Source organism: Chamaea fasciata, unplaced genomic scaffold (genome assembly GCF_029207755.1).
Source record: "Chamaea fasciata isolate MVZ Bird 193981 ecotype frontalis unplaced genomic scaffold, bChaFas1.0.hap1 SCAF_1, whole genome shotgun sequence".
Lineage (NCBI taxonomy): Eukaryota > Metazoa > Chordata > Aves > Passeriformes > Sylviidae > Chamaea > Chamaea fasciata.
In genome coordinates this window covers 87,144,118-87,166,722 of record NW_027094086.1, presented here as the reverse complement: position 1 = coordinate 87,166,722, position 22,605 = coordinate 87,144,118, and the positions used below count along the sequence as shown (strand labels likewise).

Sequence of the window (22,605 nt, the reverse complement as noted above, 5' to 3'; positions counted from 1 at the left end):
CCCCCACACCTCCCAATATCTTTAAAGATAAAGATATCAGTAAGGATAGAACATAGTAAAATTTGAAATGTAAACTGAAAAATAAATTAATAAATAAAGAGAGGAACATCATGTTCCATCTACCACTCAAGTCCTGACCTGGCTAGCCAGAGCAACTGCCCAGGTATTCCAACAAAGGGAAAAATCCCCTTGGGCATAAGGAATCCCTTCACAAAAAAATTTTGAAGATGGACTTTGTCATTCCAGGGAAGTCCAGACATAAATTTAATTTTTTTAACTATTTCTAGTTTCTCTCTCCACAATGTGACCCTTAAGACCCTTTCTTTTGCTTCAGTATCAGTCACCTTGAGGTGGAACCACAACAGGAAGCAGAAATGCCAAATGACTGGAAAAAACTTGTTCTTGTGGTACTCATGACCACACCAAATGCAAAGAGCACAAAGAGCTCATTTTCTTAAGTCTCCCAAACCCATTTCCACCCCAAAGAGCCACAGAAAAGCCTCAGATAAACATCCAGATCTTTGATTGTTTATGCAAATGGAACACTTCAGAGGTTTTTGGAGACTAGCCCATCACTAAAAGGAATAAGAAAAGCTTTCCATACCCAGAATCCAAGAGCTTTTTTCTCCTTCATGGCCATGATCAAATACCAGTGGTTTTTTCCTCTTATTTTCAGATTTCATCCAGCAAACAGAAAAACAAACAAGTGCACTGTATGATTCAGGTAAGTTTTCTTTTTAGAATTTACAGATTAACATAAACAAAACCAAATTATAAGTGCAGCCCAAACAAGTTACACAAGGAGCCCAATGCTATGGGTCAAATTCCATTCCTGCATCAATTTTACCCAAAACAGATGTATAACTAACCTTACAAAAACATGCGAGTCCCTATCTTGGCTGCTGGTTAAGAACTTCCTGTGCAGTCTTCTATTCCTGTCAAGGGCAGAAGTAAGATACTCCAGACCAAAAAAAAAAAAAAAAAAAAAAAAAAAAAAAAAAAAAAAAAAAAAAAATTGACCCTCAGAAACATACATGCAAAACTTATTAACCGACTCTGATTCTCTAAGTACACACAGACAGTGAACTGATTTTAGGGATATTCAATATTTTAAAGTAATTGGTTCTCCTCTAGCACAGCTCGCTATCCCCACTAGCCTTAATTAGAGAATGATGCAAAGATTCAAGCCCAGGACAATTTCTCCACATTGCAGTAGACTTTCTAGATGACTCTCAAATACTCCCAGATCATGCATATGACTCAGAATACAGCAAAAGACATTTTTAAATTCTGATTTCTGCAAAAGCTACTCAGTGAAAATCTGATATTTCAAAAACTATAAACTGGGAAGACCTATGATAGATAAAACTAAAAAAAACAAAACCAAATGAACAAAGAAAAACAACAAACAAACAAACAAGTGAGAAGGAGTTTATTATAGGCTTGTCTGCAAAGTATAGTAGAATATCTTCCATCCCACCCTACCCTCACATCATAAGCTCACTAAGAGGTGAGTTTCACTGACAGGCTTCACAAAAGAATCCCCAAATCCACAGCACAGGCGTGGCAGAGAGAATCCTCACCCAAGGGGCAAATTCCTTCCTCTGGGCAGGGGCTGATAAAAGCATTAAGAGGCCCAATAAACAGTTCTGTGCTGCGAGTGTTTTTGGTAAATGATCCCAGCCTGGTCCAGAGGAAAGCTCTAGAGTATCTCTGAAGGTCTGTTCATATTTTTATACCTCCAAATACACTTCCCCCATGGAAAGCGAAAACAGCAATTAACAGGAAATAGGAGTACAGTGTACCGCATGGATGTTTGTTAGCAAAGGTGCCAGGTCTTGTCACTTTCAGAAATTTATAAGGAGAAAACCCAGCATCACAACTAAGACCTCTGTTTTGTCTCAATATTAAATAACCTGGAGTTAAGGGCTAATGTGGCTTTTAGGCAAACCAAGTAGAAAGGCAGTCGTCCCAGTTCAATATGTATTGAACTGGAGAATAAAGACCACTGGAGCATGAAAGGTACAGCATAAGACTAGCTATGAACCTAATTACCTGAGTAATTGAATGAGAATATACCCCACCCTAATTATAAGAAACAACGTTTTTAAAGTAAACTAACTATAAGATGTCAATATATGATAATCAAAAATATGCAGCATAGCGCTTGGATTTTGTGGGATCAATACATGTCCTTTTAGTGGCATTTTAAACTGCTTCCTTTGTATGGGTGGCTATATCATCCTTTCACAATCTTCACCTAGAAAAAAGAAACCTCCACTAAAGAAAAAAGAAATCTGAATTCTGGTGTTCATGATTCCCTCTGCCAGCGGGGGAACTTGGAACCCTCCTGTCCTCCCAAGGTGTGGCTCTTGCTGGAAATCCAAGTGCACTCAAGCGTCCCATGAGAGGGTTCTTAGCCACTTCCAGGGGGTTCTGTGATCTCCCTTCAAGAAAGAGGATCTTGCATCCCTTTTGTTAATGCTGACAGTGTAACTTCTGTTAAAGACAAGCCTTCGTTAGCTGCAAATGATTTTTTTTAACTGCTTCTCCTGTACTGACTTCGTTCAAGGTCTATTACACACACAGAGCGTCTTTACAGTCATACAGCGCTACCACACAGCTGAGACAAACCCTTCTGCAGAGCCTGGGCTGCCACTTCAGACTTCTTTCCTTCTTCTTTCCCTCCTGATGTTTTTGCTTTATGTTTACTTTATTGGTGAGTGCAAGAAAGAATAAGTAAGGGGAGGGTTTAGCCCTGATCGGTCTGAATCTGCAAGGGTCAGAGGTTTCAGATCTTGTAATCGATTTGTGCGTGCCGAGTTTCACAAGGGACAAAATGTTTTATGCTTTGTCCAAGTGGCGCAAAAGCACAAGCCTGGTTCTCTCGAGTAACAAAGATTGTTTCTGAGCCGCTTTTCCCGAGGCACCAAGTGATGCAAAGGATGATTGGCAGAGTGCGTGGCTCTGAATAAATGAATAGCACACATATGTTCTTTTTTTTTTTTTTTTTTTTTTTTCCTCTTCTCCTTTCCCCTCTCTCCTCCGAGAGGCTTTTCAGCCCCGTTTCGGAGCGCGCACTTTGCAGAGCAGCACCGGCGTTTTGCCGGCTTCCTTCAGGAGACCTGGCGGGCTGGCACTCCCACGGCCAAGGGCTCGCTTAATGAATGCTTCTGAGGCAAAAAAAAAAAAAAAAAAAAAAAAAAAAAAAAAAAAAAAAAAAAAAAGCCATTTTTGGGGGGCTGGCTTCCGGCGCGGGGCCCGCGGTGCCGCATCCGCACGCCCACACTGCCACCTGCCGGCTCTGGCTCCGCGCAGCCCGCTCCGCCCGCCCCACGCGGCAGCGAACGTAACCCAGAAAAGTAAATTAAAAACAGAAAATGAAGTTACCCTTGGTTGCTTTGAAAGGTGGAGAGCTTCCTAGTTGTGTCCCGCAAAGAGACAACTGTCCCTGCACGGCTGGCCGGGAGGTGTTTTTTGCTCAACGCTGGTAATAAGCAAACTTGCTGACTGCGTCCAGTGGAGAGAGCCCAGCACCCCGCCTGCATTCAGCCCTAATGAGCTCCGACAGCTCACATTGGGTTCTGCAAATAGACGGCTGCCAAAGAATCATTTCCAGTTATTGTCCAACGTGGTTGGAGACCGTATTTACTTTTTAAAGACGATTATTGATCTGCAGTTGCACAGTGGCCATCCATTCCATTTATCCCCTTTGCCACTAAGAACTGTGTCACAAGTTCCCAGTTTAATGGAATTAGATCATTTGGGCAATTGCCAGTTTCACATGAGTTACTTTAACTCCTCTACTGTCACACACACTGCCCTTCCCATGCCATGGCTTCCTGATACTCCTGCAAAACCTGCTGAAGCAGTGGTGCCTTCTCAGGCACCAGAACTGCAGAGGTAGTTGTTCCTTAGCTCCCAATCTTGGAACAATGGTGCATGAATCAAGCCATGGGCCAAAATAAAAAGTTTTTTTAAATCCCAAACAAAAACAAAAATCAGATCATCTCACACCATCTCGTTGCCACAGTCACATTCAAGACTTGTGCACAGATTTGAAGAGCCGTAATTTAAACAGAGCACTTGAATTATCACTGAAAAAAAAAAAGCCGTGGCTTGTAAATAGAATTTCATTTTAAACATGTTAAGTGATCTTGGTTTTTTGTGAGCATTTGTGTGAGGAGACTTTACTCCACACAAGTGCTTACAGTAAACAAATTTGAGGCCCACTGCTCCAGCTGGCAGATGAAAAAACAGAATGGTATTCCACAGTGAGTTAAATTCTTTTTGTAAGGAAAAGGAAAATTCTACCTTCCTTTCAGGACAAATACTGTAGAATACTATGTTTCTGGCCAAAAAATTCTTAACAAAGAAACCAGTGAAAAAACATACATCAAATTATTCTTACAGATCCAGTAGTTCTTCAAGGCTTACAGAATATACAACTCATCACGTTTAAGCTGTCAGATACAAAAATAAAATCAATACCATGTGATTCAGGTGACCAATCATGCAGCCAAAGTATCTTAGCTTTGACTAAGACATTCTAGGCACTCTTCAGCCAGCTTTAACCCTGGCTTTTTTGGCTGCTCCTATGTCAGAGAGCAATGCTAGTGGTTCTTCAACTGATTTGTGTCCAGGTAAAACACCTCCATCAGTAAAATGCTCACTGGCCTCAGCCTACTATCCCTAGTCACAGGGACATGAGAACTAGCCATGCACAAAACAGACTGCCCTTTCTGTATCTGCTCCAGGTTCTTTACACTCTATCCTGCATTCATCACCTCCAGAACTAGACTTAGAGTGTAGGAACCTGGAGGAATTTAATTTCAAACTCATTCTGAAGATCCCGGTAAATCTATTAAACTTTCTACAGCAGTCCAGCAGCTCAATAAGTTATTATTAAAAACAAAACAACAACAACAAAAACAAACCAAACCAAACAACAAAACAAAACAAAAAACCCACAAAAACACAGCCTCTGCAGTTTTTTACTTGTCCTGCTTGCTGAGTATTAATGCAGTTATCCAGAGAGGTTCTCTCTGCACTCTTAAGTTTTGGAACTTCTGTGCAGTCACATCACATGTAGCCTTGGCCACAGCAGCTCCTCTGACTGTTCACATGTGGACTAAGGGGCTCATAGTTATTACAGTAACATTTACTGCCCTCACAGCCATTACATACTCTGGAGGCAAGCAAGCAGACCAGATGAAACATCTTCTTACTGTAATCACATGAATTGAAATCCTTTCAAAGTCACACGCACATGCACAGACACAGACACAAAAAATAAAAAAAAAGAGCAAGCAAAAAAACACAACTCAAAATTATTCACCACCACCATAACTGTTCAAAAATTAACTGTCTCTTCAAAAATTCTCACCATAACTTTGGCTGGTTAAATCCCATGAGGGTAGTCAATACTTCTTTTAGCTTTTAACGTGCTACTCCTCAATTTCACGAGTTAACATCTGTGATTCTGAACTACTGGTAGGAATAACCAGGATACAGAAGTAATTCCATGTATTTACAACAGCAATATTCTGGGAGTTTGAAACCATCTGAAAGCGAGTTGGTGTACAAAAAGAACACAATAAATACAGAGATCTCTTGAAGATCACTATATAAGAAAGTCCCTAATAAATGGTAGACAAAAAGCCTTGCCTCTCAGTCATACACCTGCTCTGAATCTCAAATCCATTTTGATTACACGATATCAAAATTATCCTTTTCTTGACCTGGCTTTAAAACAATAGTAAAACTTTATGGATTTTTTTTTCCATATGAGGCCTGAACAAACTGTTTGAAGCATCTCATTTTTTTTTTCTTTAAAACTGTCTCAAGTATTTGGAAGTAAAAGTTTCATTTCCATTCTCTATGTTTTAAATGAAGAAAAAGCTAGAAATATTTTAAATTTACCAGAGCTATCCTGTCCTTTCCAAGACCATAACATTTTGGAAAATGGACTTTTTAGAAACTGATCTACATTCACTCTGAATTAAAATTTCAGTGAAAATAATCAGTGAAGATTTTAATGATAAAAGAATATGGGTCATTTTTTAAACCTGGATAACAAAAATAACTTTCTCCCAAAAAATAAAGGGGAACAATGAGTTTATCAATTAAGTTTACCAATTAGTTGGTGGTTGTTTTTTTTTTCCAAACAGCTTCAGTAGAGGAAAAATTATATATCAGAAATTCTGAGTACTATATTGCCAACATTTAACTGAACTATATCTTGTTAATTTTCCCCAATCATCTGAAACTACCTCACATTTCAGTTGACTGAAAAAAATATTTGTACTTAAGGTTCCAAAAAAATGTTTGGGCAATTTGAGTTTCTACACTGCCCACTGAAAATCTCACCAAATTCTTTGCACTGCAGAAATCAGCAAACACACATTTTCAAGTCACAGAATACTAAAGCATTACAGGGGCAATGCTCACTCCTGCATGGGAAATGGGGGTACTCAGAAGCAGCCATTAATATTTGTAGGCAACAGGTTCAAAAGTATTGGTATAGAGGGAATATTCCATGTCAGTTACTTTTCAAGGCCAAAATCTGCCATAATTTACCTAGGCAACATCCCTACTGTACACACCCAAAGCCTGTTTGGGGCTGAGCTTCTGCTCTGGCTGCTCAAGACTATTGCAGGGAAGGGGAGGTCATCTGGAGATTTCCCTGCTCTTCACTTTAGATCCCCTGTTTCTTGGTTTATATAGCCAGGTATCTGCCAGGGAAGGTTGGAGACTCTCTTGGAATGTAAGCCCCTCTCTCCCTTTTCCAAATTATTATAAATTTGTAATTAAAAGGCTGTCAGGCAAAGATTTTGGGAATAGGTATAGCAGTTTTTTACTAGGGATATAAAAATACAAATGTAGTACAGAAGAATAAGCAAGCAAGCAAACAAACAAACAAACAAGAAATCTTAGAAAACCCTGACAGTCAGAAATACAGCCAGAACTGCAGAGATGAAGGAAAAAGGAACTTGGGGTTTTCCAGTTTTATAGCTCAGGATTCTGAGAAAAGGTGCCTTACTGCTAAAGGCAGGGTGTTCACATCATTTGCACCATTATTTGTGTCAGGATTTAATTTGGCCCACATACTTGTTCTGGTCACTATTAGGTCAAATTGGACCCCACATCAGAAATATTTGATTGCTATTTGTTGATGTTCTTGCTAAACAGGCATTGGAAAAATTAGCAGCAATTATTTTCATCTCATAACTATGAATGATTCTTTAACAGATTCATAACAAAATTTAACACAGAAAATATTCCAAAGCACAGCTCACATCAAAATGATCAGTAGGAAACAAGCATCACTAAACCTCACTAAACCTAACTTTCCTTTGCTAAGAGACACAGCAAATGTAAACTTCCCTACAATGTAGTCCTTCTGAGAGCCTTCTAACAAAAAGGTCTGCATGAAATTACTCTCCAGAACTAAAATTTAACAGGGTATGATATTATCCACACTTGTTTATAGCAGTGTTAAAAAAAAAAAAAAAATTCAATCCCACAGCTTGAAGAAACATGGTGAATAGGGAAAAAAGGTTTCATTATGTTGGAAGAACAGTGTTTCTGCAGACATAATTAGACACCAAATTCACAATACGCAGATATTAATAGCATTCATAACTATATAAAAGCATGACACCCCTTAGAAATCAACAAGATTTTGGCTTACGTGCAAAGTCAGACCTCTAAATACTTGCAACCAGTCCAGTTTACTTATTTACACCAGTCTGATGTACTCATTTAAACCAGTGAAAAATCTGAAATCAATAATATTATAAAATTTGGAAACACAGATAATGTTATCTGGTGCATCACAAGTTCAGGTACTTGTTTTACAGATTTCTTAGAGATTCAACCCTGAAGTCATGAATGCATCAGACTTAATTATTTTAAGAGATTTAAAATATTGATAACCCCATGGATACAGAGGATAGACCAAAACCACAAACTCTGAAGACTGCCCCAAAAGCTAGAGGAAAATGAAAATAAATTATTTTAATTACAAATTTATAATTGGTGTTACTTATAGACTGTGGCTGCTGGTACAACTGGGGAGCTACACACCTAAGTGAGATGGCATCCCCTCCCTTCCTAATGAAATATGCTGTCCTGCCTCTGTGGCTAAACTGCAGGTCTTCTCCCTTTTTTCAACATGGTCTGGGTCAAAAGTGTGCAACCTTGGTGTACTTTAACTGAAGTGTGAGGCATCATTGCTTGGATTTCCCTTAGAAAACCATCCAAGTGGTAGCTGAAGAGAGATCATTGCAAGCTGTGGTAAATATGCTGGCCTGCATAATCAATGTATCCATCAAGATTAAAGCCCCACCAACAACTGTCCCTGCTGCAAAGTTTAGACAACTTTTTCTGTAAGTAATTCAATGAAACTAATGGGGTCTGGATTCCTATGAACTTGTACTTGTTGGATCATCTAAGGAAACCCAAACTAACTCCATAATGCATTTGTGATGCCCTTCTCTTGTGCAGATTGCCAAGAGTCTGATGTGTGAGCTCAACTTGCAGTCACTTTGACAGCATAGCTGCAAGTATCGACTCCCTCTTCTTTCATACATTTCTGAAGCTCATGGTCACTTCATTGCTTCAGAACTGCTCCTCTTCTGACAAATCTGGCTGAAGATTTTCAAGAGTTTGGCTGTCATGAGGATGGTCAGAAAGAAGAATAAACAAAGGGAGAGACAGACACAATGAACACCTCAGCCTCCTCCCTAGGAAACCAACCTAAAAGAGAAAACGTGTTTGCGGAATTATGTGCTGGGCTCATTTCTGTCAAGTGGGTGCCTCTTAGTTTTAATGCAGAACACTAACTGAATTAAACCTACTTTGATTAAATATAACTAATTTTGAAATGTGTGTCGGAGCAGTGCAGTGCTACAGAGCTCAGAGTTTTTAAGAGACTGACAAGTATGTACTGCATTTTTTTTTCCAATCTATTTCAATTACACTTTTATAATGGCAGAATAATGGCAAGATTAGTCTATTTTATCATGATTAAATCTTGATTAACATATTAAATAACCATTGTACACTAATTAACTCTATTAAATGCAATGTCCAATACATTGTTCTACTTCTGTTCTACTTCTGTAGACTTCCAGTGAAAAAGTAACTAGTATGGTTATTTCTTATACAGTGTTTTTAGGATCTAACACAGAGTATTACTATGGACTAGATGCCTTAAAGATTTTGATAATCTATTTGGGAAGACTTTATATTGAGAGAAATTTGCAGATAGGTTACAACATGAACAGAAAATAATACATTATTTTAGAGAGCATTTCCAAACATGCCCTATGCCATCTGAACGCTGAGGATATAAAATTTTAATCTATACTCTTTTAAGGGCAGCATGAAGTTAAATTTTAGACAACATTCCGTTCAATTATGTGAAGTGACATTACAGTATTTTACAGGATGCACAGATGAAAAGCCCTTACCAGGGATTTGTCACTATTTCACAACTGTGAACAACTCTAGGCAAGGCTTTTAACCAGCAGTTAAAAACTCCCTTGTGTCTACATCTTGCAGTAACCTTTTATTCCACAGGAAACATTTTAAACATCTAGTTTCCTCTGTCATGAGCACTTACAGGAACTTAGACATCTGCAGCCTGATTTTCTTGTGTTGCAAACATCCTCTCAAAATACAAAATGAGAACAGCTATCACTATAAGCCAACATATTTATGCCAGGTTTTCAGCTAACTCTTAAATACAGTTGGGGGGTTTTGTGCACAAAAACATATGGACTGAACTGAAATGAATAAAAAAATAGATTTTTGAAATCTGCCTATCCACTTCATGAGATGTTTCAAATGTGCAATGGGTGATGATATGAAGTGATCAAACTCAGACTTGTCTAACTTGGAATATGGAGCTGAGACACCTCCACTTTCTTAAAGGTCACTGAAGGGACTTATGCACCTCCACATGCCAATTTAGAGACCGGATGTAAAAACAAAACAGCAGTTCTTACTGTGATAGAAATGAGCAATAGTTGCATATGTGGCTTCCAATAAAAGGCACAATTGTACTTCAAGAAGCACAAATCAACAGCTGGGATTTGTCCACCCCAGTACTGAGTCTTTTTCTGCTTCTCTTGGTGCAAACCTACAACATAAAAAAAGTACATTGTAAGGCAGTAAACTTCAGTTCGGTGTTATATAGCACCTTTCCAAATAATTGTATCCACACAAGGGAAATTTGATGAGCAAAAGCCATCACTCTGTCAGGAAGCTGCAAGGTTCTGACCTTTAGGCACAATGGGCCAGGAGCTGGGGTTGATAACAGAGTTGGCAAGGTAGGGTTTCACCAGACAGGTGGCATGTGCCATTGTCCTCAAGTAAAGCTAGGGCCAGGGGTGGTGGCCAAGTTCAAAAGGGAGATCATGAGGCAATTTTGAGGTGATGAGACAGGTCTGAAGTCAAGCTGGCAAGTCAGATCAAGTCTTGTGGAGTAACCAGGGCTAGACAAAGCCCTGTGGTCTCTGGGAAAGGTCCATGGTGACAAGTCAGGTCCAAGGTCAATCCAAGAAGTCAGTCCACGGGTCTCAGTTCAGACCAACAGGGCCCTTGGCCAGGCACAGGCACAACTGTGGCTGAGCTTAGAAAAGATACACTCACAGCTTAGGCAGACACTGAAGATCCAGGGCTGCAGAGCCCACAAGTAGATGATATGGTGTGAAAACCCAAATGACAGTATTTCACATTGTTGGTAGGACAGCACTGCATCTCTCCCAGACACGATGCACCAGACATCATCTGCCAGTCACCTTCTCCATCTGCCCAGAGAGCAAGAGAGGGGTGCCAAGAGCTGGTAGGTCACCAGTGCCTTATAGCAGAGGCTTGCTCTCAACAGTCCTGGACCCCCAAAATTCCCAACCAGCACCAGCACAGCTCTGTCCTGTCACCTGGGTGCATCTAAGAGGAGGGTCTCCCCCTTGTCACAGCATCACGCAGACCTGTGCTCACCCTGGAACCAGATCCCTGACTCCTTTCCTCCCTTCACGTGGTGCAGGAAAAGCTGTTGTACACATTGGGACTCCAGGACACTGAGAGGTCCGCCCGTGTGGGTTCTAATTATGTTGAATATTTTCATACAGCTCAACAAAAATGTAAATGTCAGCAACAAATATCTTTGTCAGATTTCCAAAGAATGAACAATGTACTCACTCACAGACAAAAGGGATTGTTTCTGAACATGATCTCTGCCTTCAGGCTGTAGGAAAATGCCTTTTTAGTGGTCTCCATCAGACTTTGTTTGAAATTATATTAGTAACTGCCAGAATTTTTTAATTAGACCACCAAATGGCAACCTTAATGCACAGGATATACAGTCATTGGCTTTTACTTTGAATTTCTTTTATTGTCTAGAGTAAAAGAATCAGCAAGAAGAGGAACTGGTTACTACAAAAGCATGATAACTACTTCAATCCCTAGCTATAAACATACAGTAATTAACCAATTAATGCAGATCACATACGTCAACGAAAAGATGGAGTATATAGGATGAAGTCAGCATAATCCTTTTGTATAGTTTTATGAATGATCTAATGCTGTAAGTCACTCAAGATACTTCAGATTTACAGCAATACATAAGCAGATAGTAGAATCAGAATTAAAGAGCTGATCCATATTAATAATAATTTTAAAGAAATAAGTAATTGTTTCTGGTGAACTTAAGATATTTTGACATTCATTGTGAAATAAAAATGCATCAGGACTTTCCACAGTGAGAGCTGAATCAGAACAGGCAACCTATTTAGCAAGAACCCTTAAAAATTAATTATGTATTCATGCCCATGTAACTTTAGCGCATGCTTACAATTAGCCATTACCTTGAACACATTTGAGAATAAGAAACAAATTCTTCTGAATTTAGGAATAAGTTAAAATGGTCACAAACACTTTTGATCTCTTAGTACTCTTTTTTAAAATTAGCTTTATTATGAAGGGCATTTTCAGGAATAATTAACAACTACTTCTGAAAGGAAAGTACTTTCAGACCCTCTGATGAACCATTTCATGTATTACTATTCCTTGCCATCCTTTGCATTTCCAGTACAAAAGTCTTTGTTATTTCTCCATCAGAATGTTTGTGCATATATACATGCACATTATACAGATAAATTGTTTTCTGCAGCTGTATAAAGTTTAAGAAAATTCAGCTCAGCTCAGAAGTCTTTCTTTTTAATTCTCTCATTCTTTACATATATTCATTAATGTTTCAACTCACAATCTGGAAGAAAAAAGAAAACAAAAAAAAAGATATATTGAACTGAATTTAATAAGGAAGTTATTCATGGGAATTTTGAGGGCATAAACCCCCTTTTGATGACAGCTCATGTTTAATATGAAAGTGTGTGTTCACCACCTAAGCTCACCTATTCACAGGCTTAAATTGCAAGTCCATGGAAATAAGTTATTTGATTCCTTGAAAACAATTCAACTGAATCAATTTCTAGTTATCTTTGGTCATGTTCTTTAAATTAAAAGAAACACAAAATTTTATTATTCTATAACTGGCTTTTCATCTGAAGAAAGTATCATGCATTTATAATTTTGAACACTCCCTAACTTCATATTTTCATCTGAAGACTTCCCCTGATATTGTGTGTAGTTGTGTGGCATTGATTTCAGAATAAGCTTCTAAGTCAAGGTGTGATCAGTTATATAGACAGGCTCACTGCACTTTCTTATATCTGAAATATCCCTGGAGGCTTTTACCATTTCTCAATGTCATAGATTTTAATCTTTATGGAGTGAAATCCAAAATCACCAAACACAAAGTATCTCTCATTTCAAGTACAGAACATACCGGTAATCACAAGAACCCCATAATCCAAAATATAAGATGCATATAGAGACTAGTCCATCCTAAGTTATATTATTCCAAGATCATGAGTTCATTCACTTGTTACAAATTTCCTCTCAAAATTCCTTCTTAGAATGAAAAAAACTATATTCCATAACAACAAGAAGATAATTAGGTCTCAAACATATTTCATCTTCATGTGTAATATTTCTTTAGAAGTCATAATAATGCAAAATAAATTAAATCCCCCGTATATAATGAAGCTAAATCAATGTTTTAATGTCTCTGAATGCAATCATAAGTGAAATCTTTATCCTTTTAATACCAAAAGAGGAATAAAGACCTGCTTAGGCTGGAAGAACAAATGCTGACTAAAATGTAGGTAAGCATTTTAGCACAAAACTTGTAAATTTGTGCCTCCTGGGCACCCATGAAAACATCTCTGTAGTTCAAACTGACTCCAAGTTCCATGACTCAGCAGATTCCTGCAGAAATGAGGTTAAATTATTAACCTGAATTGTGTTGCAAAACACATGCACCTGTGCAGTTTGACCTTAACCACACTGCTTTTGGACTGGAACTAGATCATACCTTGCTCACACCATCACAGACAATAACTGAAAATAAAAAGGATAAAAAAGAACAAACTCATACTAACAATAAGAAAGCTAGAACTTGTTGAACTCTCCAGAATTTGTGAGGTAAGGTGAGACAGGAAGATACAGGAGCTTCCATAAATGACAATGGATTAATATTTAAAGTTTGGTTGACAGTGCTGCTAAACTACAGGACTGGAATTCAGGTCTGGGTCTCATTGCTGCCTGTGTCACAGATATACCATGTGATTTCAGATGACCCACCATAATTTTAGTTCATTTAGATACCTGCATACGTATTTACAAGACATAAATTAGAGGCTTATGGGAGGCAGGTGCCTAAAGCACCTTTCTCAGTCAGTGCAAACATTACTCTGTCTCCAATACTACAGCATAAAATGGGAATGAAGGCATCCTGCATGCACATTTTCCTCTTCAGATTTTCCACATTTCAAGGGCCCTTACTGATTCCCTTGTCCCCATTTTCTTTGTACATCACCTAGGACAAAACTCAGGTGAGTTATAACCTCAGGTGAGTTTTTAATAACCCACTCAGGATTATTATAAAGCCTGGGCACCTTTATTTAAAGTGACATACCAGTAAGTACTTAGCACACTCTCAGTACAGTCTCTACCAGAACAATTTCTCACTGTTAGCAACAACCTTTGGTGAAAGACAACATGTCAGTGTACTCTCAGGGAATTTGGACAGTTTTCTAATTAATTTCTGAACATTTGTAGCACAAACCAAGCATCAGTAAATTATGCTTAGAGTATTTGGAACACTTCCAACCTAATTTTCTTTTACTCTCCCTCTTCTTTCACTAGAAGAGGCAGATATGGTTAAAATCACACAACAAAAATATTTCTTTACAGAACACGTGCAGCAATTACCATTTTTATAAACCTTACTCTTTTATGCTTAGGGTTTGTCCTCAGCTGATCTTGTTTCAGGTCAAGAAGTGACCCAATAAATGCAAGAAGCAGATACTCTAGACTTCCTGGTTAAATATAGTTCAATATAAAGCATGCTAATGGTGAAGTCTCTCAAGAGCACTTATGAGACAGAGAAACACTTAAAGGAATTATTTATACACTTGTTTACATTAGTATCTATAGCATTACCCTTAAAATGATCACTTAAAATCCACTGTACCTACAAAATGTTACACTGAAACCAAACCAATCAAATAAATAATGCAGGGCTATTTCAGGCTATCTACTTGCACTGAGTCACAATCCTACTTAGGCCTGTCAAGTTTAACTCAGGACTTAGGTAAAAGGTCTTGGTAAGAGTCTTATTCAAAGTCCACGTTGCATAGCTCACAGCATGTTGGCAGGACATCTCCTTTCACAGTGCTGCAGGGAGTAAGGCCAGGGTTGTCCTGCTGTGAGTCCCAAACACAACAGTTTTCTCAAATGACCCATTTTATTTCCTAATTTGAGAGTTAAGGGGCAGCACCAGGTCCTTTCTGAAAAATTTCTTCATCTAATTGTCAGGTATTTCATTAAGAAAAAAATCACCAAGACAGACACTTCTCCCACAGCTGGTTGTGGTGGCTTCCTTCCTAAAACTCAGAGGTCATCCGCCCTGGCAGCCACAGTTTTATAAAGTGCTGCATTACGAAGCAAAAGCTGAGGCAGTCAAATCAAACCACCAGATCCATCTACCACAACAGCACTCATTTCAATTCCACTTCTATATTAAACATCATCTTTACTATGGTCTGATGCTGCCCTTCATAATACCTCTCCCACACAGCAAGCAACCCCACAAGCAAGCTCAGTTGCCAGGCTCAGTGTACAGACCCTGTAAAAGTCATTACGGCAATGTAATTTCTCGTACTCGCATATTCACTATAGCAAAATCTCACAGGGATCAGACCCACTTATGGTCTTAACTAAAACTAGCCATCTGACTTAATTAACATTTAGAATTCATTTAGAACCTTGCAGGGCTCATACTGGGCTCTGGGGCAGGTTGGCAGTGCTCACATTGGGCTCCTGCTGGGTCTATCTCTCTGGTAGCAGCGTTTTTCCACCAGATGACACACTTGGTGTTAAAGCATAGGAAGAGTGAAACTAAAAAAAAAAAAAAAAATCAGTTTCACAGTATCTCCATGTCACACAAGGCACCACACAGCACAGGGAGAACAGGAGGCAGAAACAGTAAGAGCAGCAGAACTAAGAGAAACTCACATTGCCCTTTTATATTTCCTCCAACAGTTGTAACCCAACAACAGTTGTGTCTTTGTTAAATACTTTTCTGTGCAATACAAATTGTGAATGTGTTTTTGTTTCTCTGTATATACACACATTGATATTAAAAGCAGCATAGAGATTTCTTTCTCTGAAGGTACCACAGATGATGGAAAGGTTTCCCAAAATTGGGAGTGGTGTCACTAGGGAAACAGACTTCCATTTGTGCCATCCAAAACATCTAAATTTTTCAAGACCATTGTTCTATGCTTAGAGCATCAGACACTGATGGACTAACAGCTGCTGCTCATGGTCTTGGCTGCTTCAGGTGGGTCTGGAGCAAACATATGGAACCCACAGAGATCTACATAGATATATAAACCTATCTCTTGATAACCTCTTTTCCCTTTGTGACCTCATAGTACATAGTCTTCACACAAGGCTGCTCTGCATTTCTTCCTTCTTTGTACCCAAGTGTCAAGTTACCCAGTAATACTCAGGTAAGCACCAGAGACACAGCATTCTTTTGATGACCTTAATGTGTGATGGCTTGATTAATTAGACTTTATTAAGTGTTTTATTTTTCTGCTCTATGTGAAAATGCAGTTGAATATAAAAAACCCGTTCGTTAATAACTATTGTGAGATTCAGTACTTCCAAAATGTTTAAAAACAATGATATTGAGAAAAGAAAATGTCAGCTGTAGAAATATACTTTTCCAAAGTCCAATATAAAGGCAAAATTTAAACATTTTACATGAATTTTCACTACAATTTGAGTTTTTACCTTCTTAAAGCTTTGAAAATTATTTTGTACTTTGACATTCTCTGTTCCTCAGGGAATTATTATTATTAATTATTAAGAAATGCATCATAAGTCCTACATTTTGTCATATTTGAAGACTCTAGTATTAAGACACAAAACCAGTACATTCTTTTCACTGCACACCAGTGACCGCAGGCACTGAGAAGGAGTAATGCAAGTGCATGAGAAAGGAAAAAAATACCAAATTCGAACACAGGTCTTTCCTGAGAAACTATTAATTTCCTACAGGACAAAAAACATATTTGGTGGCAGTGAAAATATGACAACTCTATCTATCAATCCAATCAAGTTTATCTTGAGGTTTAAGCATTTCTTAACTGTCAAACTATAACATGTCCCTAGAAATAATAACCTACATTCTGAACTATCTGCCAAAAGCACACAGGGAAAAAAAAAGATGCAAAAGATGACTTCCAAACCATAAATAATATTTTTGCAGTCATACTTTCATCCTTATTCCTGAAACTAATTTAGAAAACAATTGGACAGGGCAGCCTGGGAATAAAGAATCATTTGCCGTTAGACTTTAATGTGTGATTACTTAGTAATGTAATTGAAAGCATGACTGTATCACATTGCCAGCTTTCTATTGCCAGGAGATTACATCGCAAATGATACAGAGCATTTCATGACTTTTTTTTTATTCCATGTTTTTTGTGACAAGAAGTTTTGCTTAATATTTGAATATGCTTTTCTTTCTCAAATACTGCAGAATCAAGGGTTTGTTGGAAGGAGGTGTGGTGAAGGAGAGGTGATAGGTCTTGTTTCAGCATTAACGTGAGAAAACATAAGGTACTAATTGCCATGATTGCATTGGCAGATTTGTGGTGAAGGCCAATGATGTCTAAGCATATATAACTGACACAACGATGCACCTTTAGGACTCTATTTTTGGCTCTGATCCTGTGAATTACAATGAAATCCAAGAACTAATTGTGCAGCCTATGTCTCCTGGAGCAACTTCCTAGAAATGTGCTGAGTTATAGTAACTGTACCTCCTGGAGACCTGACCCAAATCATAGTACTCTGCAAAGCCTCATGATGTTTAAAGGCTTGATCTTCAACCAAGGTTGCCAGGCAAAGCTGGGTGCGATTTTGGAGGAGTTGTGTCTCTTTACACCTGCAGAGACCCTAGACTTTCATTAAGAAGCTGCACTGACAGCTACAGGAGACCTACAGAAATTCAGGGCTCCACAGTTGCACAGAAGGCATTGACTTAGCAGTGTTTCCCCTCCTTTGTCTTCACAGCCTTTCCCTCCAAACATCCTGTGGCTTCAACAACTTCCACGACAAAAATCCCAAAGGCTTTACTGGTAAGGGGAGCTCATTACCCCAAATCACCTGACATGGCTAAGGCATCCTTAGTCTATGTCACTCCTTCCTTCTCAGAGTCCATCTAGATCACAAAAATTACTCTCAACAGAAAATAATTGAAAGTTCAAGGGTTTTCAGAATGCTGGGATTTTTGCCCACATAGACTGGGGCACAAATCACGCCTTGCTAGTCCTTGTACAACCCCATCCCCAAGGAACTTGCCTGGCCCAGTAGACCCTCTATACATACACTATAAACAAACACCATCAGACAAATTCAATGGAACCGTGCTGCCACAGAGCTAACATCAAATGGTATAGCATTCATATTTTTTTGATGCTTTCAGATTGCCTAAGATATGCATTTCACATTTTAAGGGCAGAGGTTTCTGGGATTTAAAACCCACTCTGACAGCAGAATCCAAGAGAGAACTGTGAGGAACTGAAATTCACAGTGATTTCGTCTCCCTCACAGCCCATTCTTACACATTTTTCATCAAAAAGCAGGGAAGGATGGAGTTTGAGTAAGGATTCTGGCATTTGGCTCACAGGCTTTGTTTTGTCTTTATCCTATTTTGCTGAATGTCAGATGACCACAGAGGCAATACAGAACTCCAAGAAGAGCGGACGTTTCAGAATAGGAATTATCATTCACAGGCAACAGTCTCTCTCCTCTGTCACACCACTGGTATTGAAATTGAGAAGGAAAGAATAGAACAATCGCTGCAAGATGGCAAGGTGGAGAGTTTTCCTTCCAGAAACTCATTCTGGACTAACCTTCCCTCCAGTAAAAAACATGGCTGCATCTTGACAGGAGCCCTTCCACTACAACATGCAATTCATTTTTCAAGAGACACTTTTTATTACAAGACTTCTTATAAAAATCATTTGCTTCACAGCAGCTTTTACATAGTTTCCTAAACTGTTTTCATAATACTGAATGATTGGAACAAACCAGATTACTTCTCTCTAATTTGTCCTAGTGACCTACTGTATACATTAATAAAGGGGTATTTTTTTCTCTATATAGCTCTGTTTTCACTGAAGAAAGCTATGCCAGTTGCATTAAAATACTTTTAACCTATTCAATTCATGACAGTGGAAGTACCAGGCCTTCTGGGCTTTGTAATAGAATAGCATTCCTTTATCAGTTTGGATGGTTTATTGGAACCAGCTTGTACAGATGATGTAGTTTACCATAGTGAGGCCACAACTGCAGGGTTCCAATCTCTGTTTGGGGACTCTTCCGTAACTTTCAGTGTTTCCAGTTTGGCCTTCAAATGGGTTTGCTTTTTTGGGTGTTTTGTTGTTGTGTTTTTTAGGGGCATTTAGGGGGTTTTGTGTGGTTTCTGTGAGTTTTTAATCTAATTTTTTCATATAACTTCAGATAGAATTTTCATTCTTTTCGCCTTTGTATATATATTCTTAAGATAAGACCTGGTCCAGATAACATGCATTTTGTGAACATATTAATGGCCACTCATTTCCATCAAAACAGGAATCGGTTTTATCCAACACGAGGCAGAAAGCTTTGCCTGCTCTATTTTATGTAGAAATTCTAATATGAGAAATATTACTAGGACAAGTGTTATCACTGTATAGAAAAGGACAAGCATATCAGAGATCTGACACTGCACATGGGCAGGGTCAGCTAAGGAACCTGGTGACTTCATGTAGCATCTAGCACAAGTCATGTGCAGCTAGCATGGCTCCTAGCATGAGTCAGGGAATTTTAACCCACCTTTTGCTATGACAAACATAAATGAAATACTACCACACTCTTGTCCCAAACAATCAGTTTTGCTGTGGGAACTAGATGGCCAAACCATGCAAACAACCAGTTGATCATCAAGAAGTACAAAAGCGTCCAGAGTTCTCTGGAACAAGCTATGAGCACCACCAACAGAGTGTGCATCTCTGAACAAAATCCACTTAGCCTTTACACTGTCATTTGGACTTAAACCATGACACTTTGGCAGAAGAGAACATTCCTTCCAGGGCATTTAATGGATTCTCTGCAAATCATAATCTGCTGCTGATCTCATAATATGATTCTGTGTCTGGGTATATTAACAATCACATAGATAAAAGATTCTCTTTCAGCATACAGATGAGTATGTAAAAACAACTTTCTACAGTTTTTTATGATTACACTTACACACAGAAGCATTTTAATTGCATTACAAATCAAGATTTACTATGAATATATAGAAAAAATATCCAAGCATTTTCTGTGTTACTTCAAAAATTTTTCTTAAATGGTAGACTTTCACAAACTTTAGTGTGAGGTTTGCACTGGTACCAAAGTGAGATTCTTACCTCAAAAAATATGCAGCTGCCTCCTCTACCTTGAGCTGTTGAGCAGCATGGATTTGACTCAGTTTCATTTTCCTTTGAAGATTTCTTAAACACTTTCTTAGTGCACTTCTCCATCTCTTGAGTAATTTTGATAAGGGGTAGGCAAAATATAGGGAATTTCACATCCTTTATGTAAAGACATTCCATGATGGGGGTGGAGGGGAAGCTGGAGAGAAGATAATTTTGAGTCTGCTATTTTTCCGCTCTAAAAGAAAATCAGACAGTAGGAAAGTCTGAGGCCAAACCTATTAGACTTGCTAGGCACTCCAGGGGAAGGGAGGAGTGAGGAGATGAAGAAGGAACTAATGATGACTTTCCAGAAGTGTGCTGGTGGACAGAAGCAAAGTGCTTCAACGAAAGACAAAAAGCAATAGTTACAAATAGCAACAAAGGGAAATTCCAATTGTACATATATAAGAAAATAAATCCTCATGATAAGCATGTCTAGGCACTGAAACAGTTGCCTAGAGAGGCAGAGAACTTTACATCTTGAGGCATTTCCAGATCCTTGTCTAAGTGCCTTATCCAAAACTGAACAGGGCAAGATGAGCAACCTTGAGCAGGAAAGACTAAATGACCTCCATAAATTCCCTCCAATCTAAATTTTTCTGTGTTTCTTCTATTCTATGTTTACACACTCTCAGAGGAAGGGTGATAGTAGGAATATACAGTTACAGGCTCTACAGTCACTGATACAAAAGCCATTGGGTACTGTCATTGGTACACAATGCCTACTGTCATTGAGAAAATTGAAGAAAATCAGCCAAAGAGACCAAATGACAGACCCCCATAGAACAAATTATTTCTGCTCTCTGGTGTACAGTAATTATGTCCTGATGCAGAACCAGAAGAAACCTACATTTACCTTGGAGAGGATATTACTCTATCTTAGAAAATGCAATCACAGCAGGTACAGAGATGAACATTCACTGAATCTAGGAGATGAAAAAAGAATACATTATGTGCACATTAAAGAATTCCAACAACAGTCCTTTTTTATGAAAATGTTCGCCTCACAGTATTGTCACATCAGCAAAGCTTGCAGTGTCTGTGTCTACTGTACAAGCACCAGTTGTGACCATCAGATACCCAGATCGGAGCTAATCCCCTCTGAACTCCTGCCATTTTCTTCCACTGCTTGACTTCTCTGGATCAGAGGGTGCAAATTGCCCTGGACTCCATCAAATCTGAGTAGTTTGTTTAATATGGACAAATTTCTTCTGGTGACATGCTGGTAAATGAGACCACAAAACACATTATTCTATTGAACTCCCATCACATGTGAATCCAGGTTCACAGAATTAGAAGGGGAAGAGGTAATTCCAGTTGACCACAGAGCCTCCAGTATGTAAATTAGATTTGGCTAGCTCTGTGCAACAGAGCTATCAAGTAAACTGGTGAAACATACCATAAGAAACCAGATACAACAGCCTGAAGTAAACTACAGTACGTTTGTCAAACTTTATAAATACAGTTATGTTGACTGAAAAAAATTATCCCTGCCAGTTAGTCCAATTTGGGGAATTACTTGGGAATGTTACCTCATGACTTAAAAAAGTCTGCCATAGTTACAACACATGGAATGTATTAAGTGAACACTCCAAAACTCTTGTGGGATTCATTTTTTATTACAAGTCCTGACAGGAGTTTTTATTTTCTGTCTTACAGCTTTTTGTCTTTTACTACCCATATGACTGTACATCAAGTGTAGACTTGTCCTGAAGAACTCTAACCCCTCTTTCTAAACTACTAAATACCACAACTTTCCCCAGCTCAACACCTATAAACCCATCCAAACCCCAACCATATTACTTTATGCTAATTTATTTCTCTCACATCTGAAGTGAATCAGTACTTGGCCATCTCCGGAACATGTCTTACTGCAAAACCACATCATTAATTAAGCACTGGCTGATTTGAATTATCTGGCCAGCTACAGAGAGGTAAAGCAATCTCGTACAGTACTGGCACATAGGCCAATATGGTTTATCTATATCCACCTAGCCCTATTGAACTCTACAGAAATTACTCTCACTGAAGAGAGATTCTTTCAATTTTAAGATACAGTCAAGATGCCCAGAATATTTTGGATTATCAAAGAGCCTTCTGGCACATTTAAAATAAGAACAGCAACATTAGCTTCATCACCATCACTGAACTTGATAGTGTGAAATTACATCTAGGAGCTGGAACTGTATCAAAAAGAAATTCCTGTACAGCATCACCGTATGCTCTTAAACCACTGCTAGCTTTTGCCCCAGAGACAGGATATACTTCAATGATGTGTGAAGTAATCTCTGTATACTTTGCAGTTAGGTTTACAATTCTCTGTCATTCCTCCAGATAAAATAGCACTAGCCAGAGGAAAGAGTACATTTCAAGAGTAGGGTGGTTTGTGTCAGTTTTTTGGTGTGGTTTTGTTGGGGTTTTTTTCCCTCCATTTTTGTGTCTCCAGTTGATGGAG

At 38.6% G+C, this 22,605-nt stretch overlaps 1 long non-coding RNA gene across 1 annotated transcript; it reads right to left on the bottom strand.

Annotated features, from left to right (window-relative positions):
• Positions 1 to 1,529: 1,529 nt before the first annotated feature.
• On the bottom strand, positions 1,530 to 3,586 carry LOC136285521 (uncharacterized). The gene is made up of 2 exons (XR_010719516.1): positions 3,391 to 3,586; positions 1,530 to 3,173 (listed from the first exon to the last, which is right to left on the bottom strand). It is a non-coding gene; the product is annotated as an uncharacterized lncRNA (long non-coding RNA).
• Between the last annotated feature and the right edge of the window lie 19,019 nt (positions 3,587 to 22,605).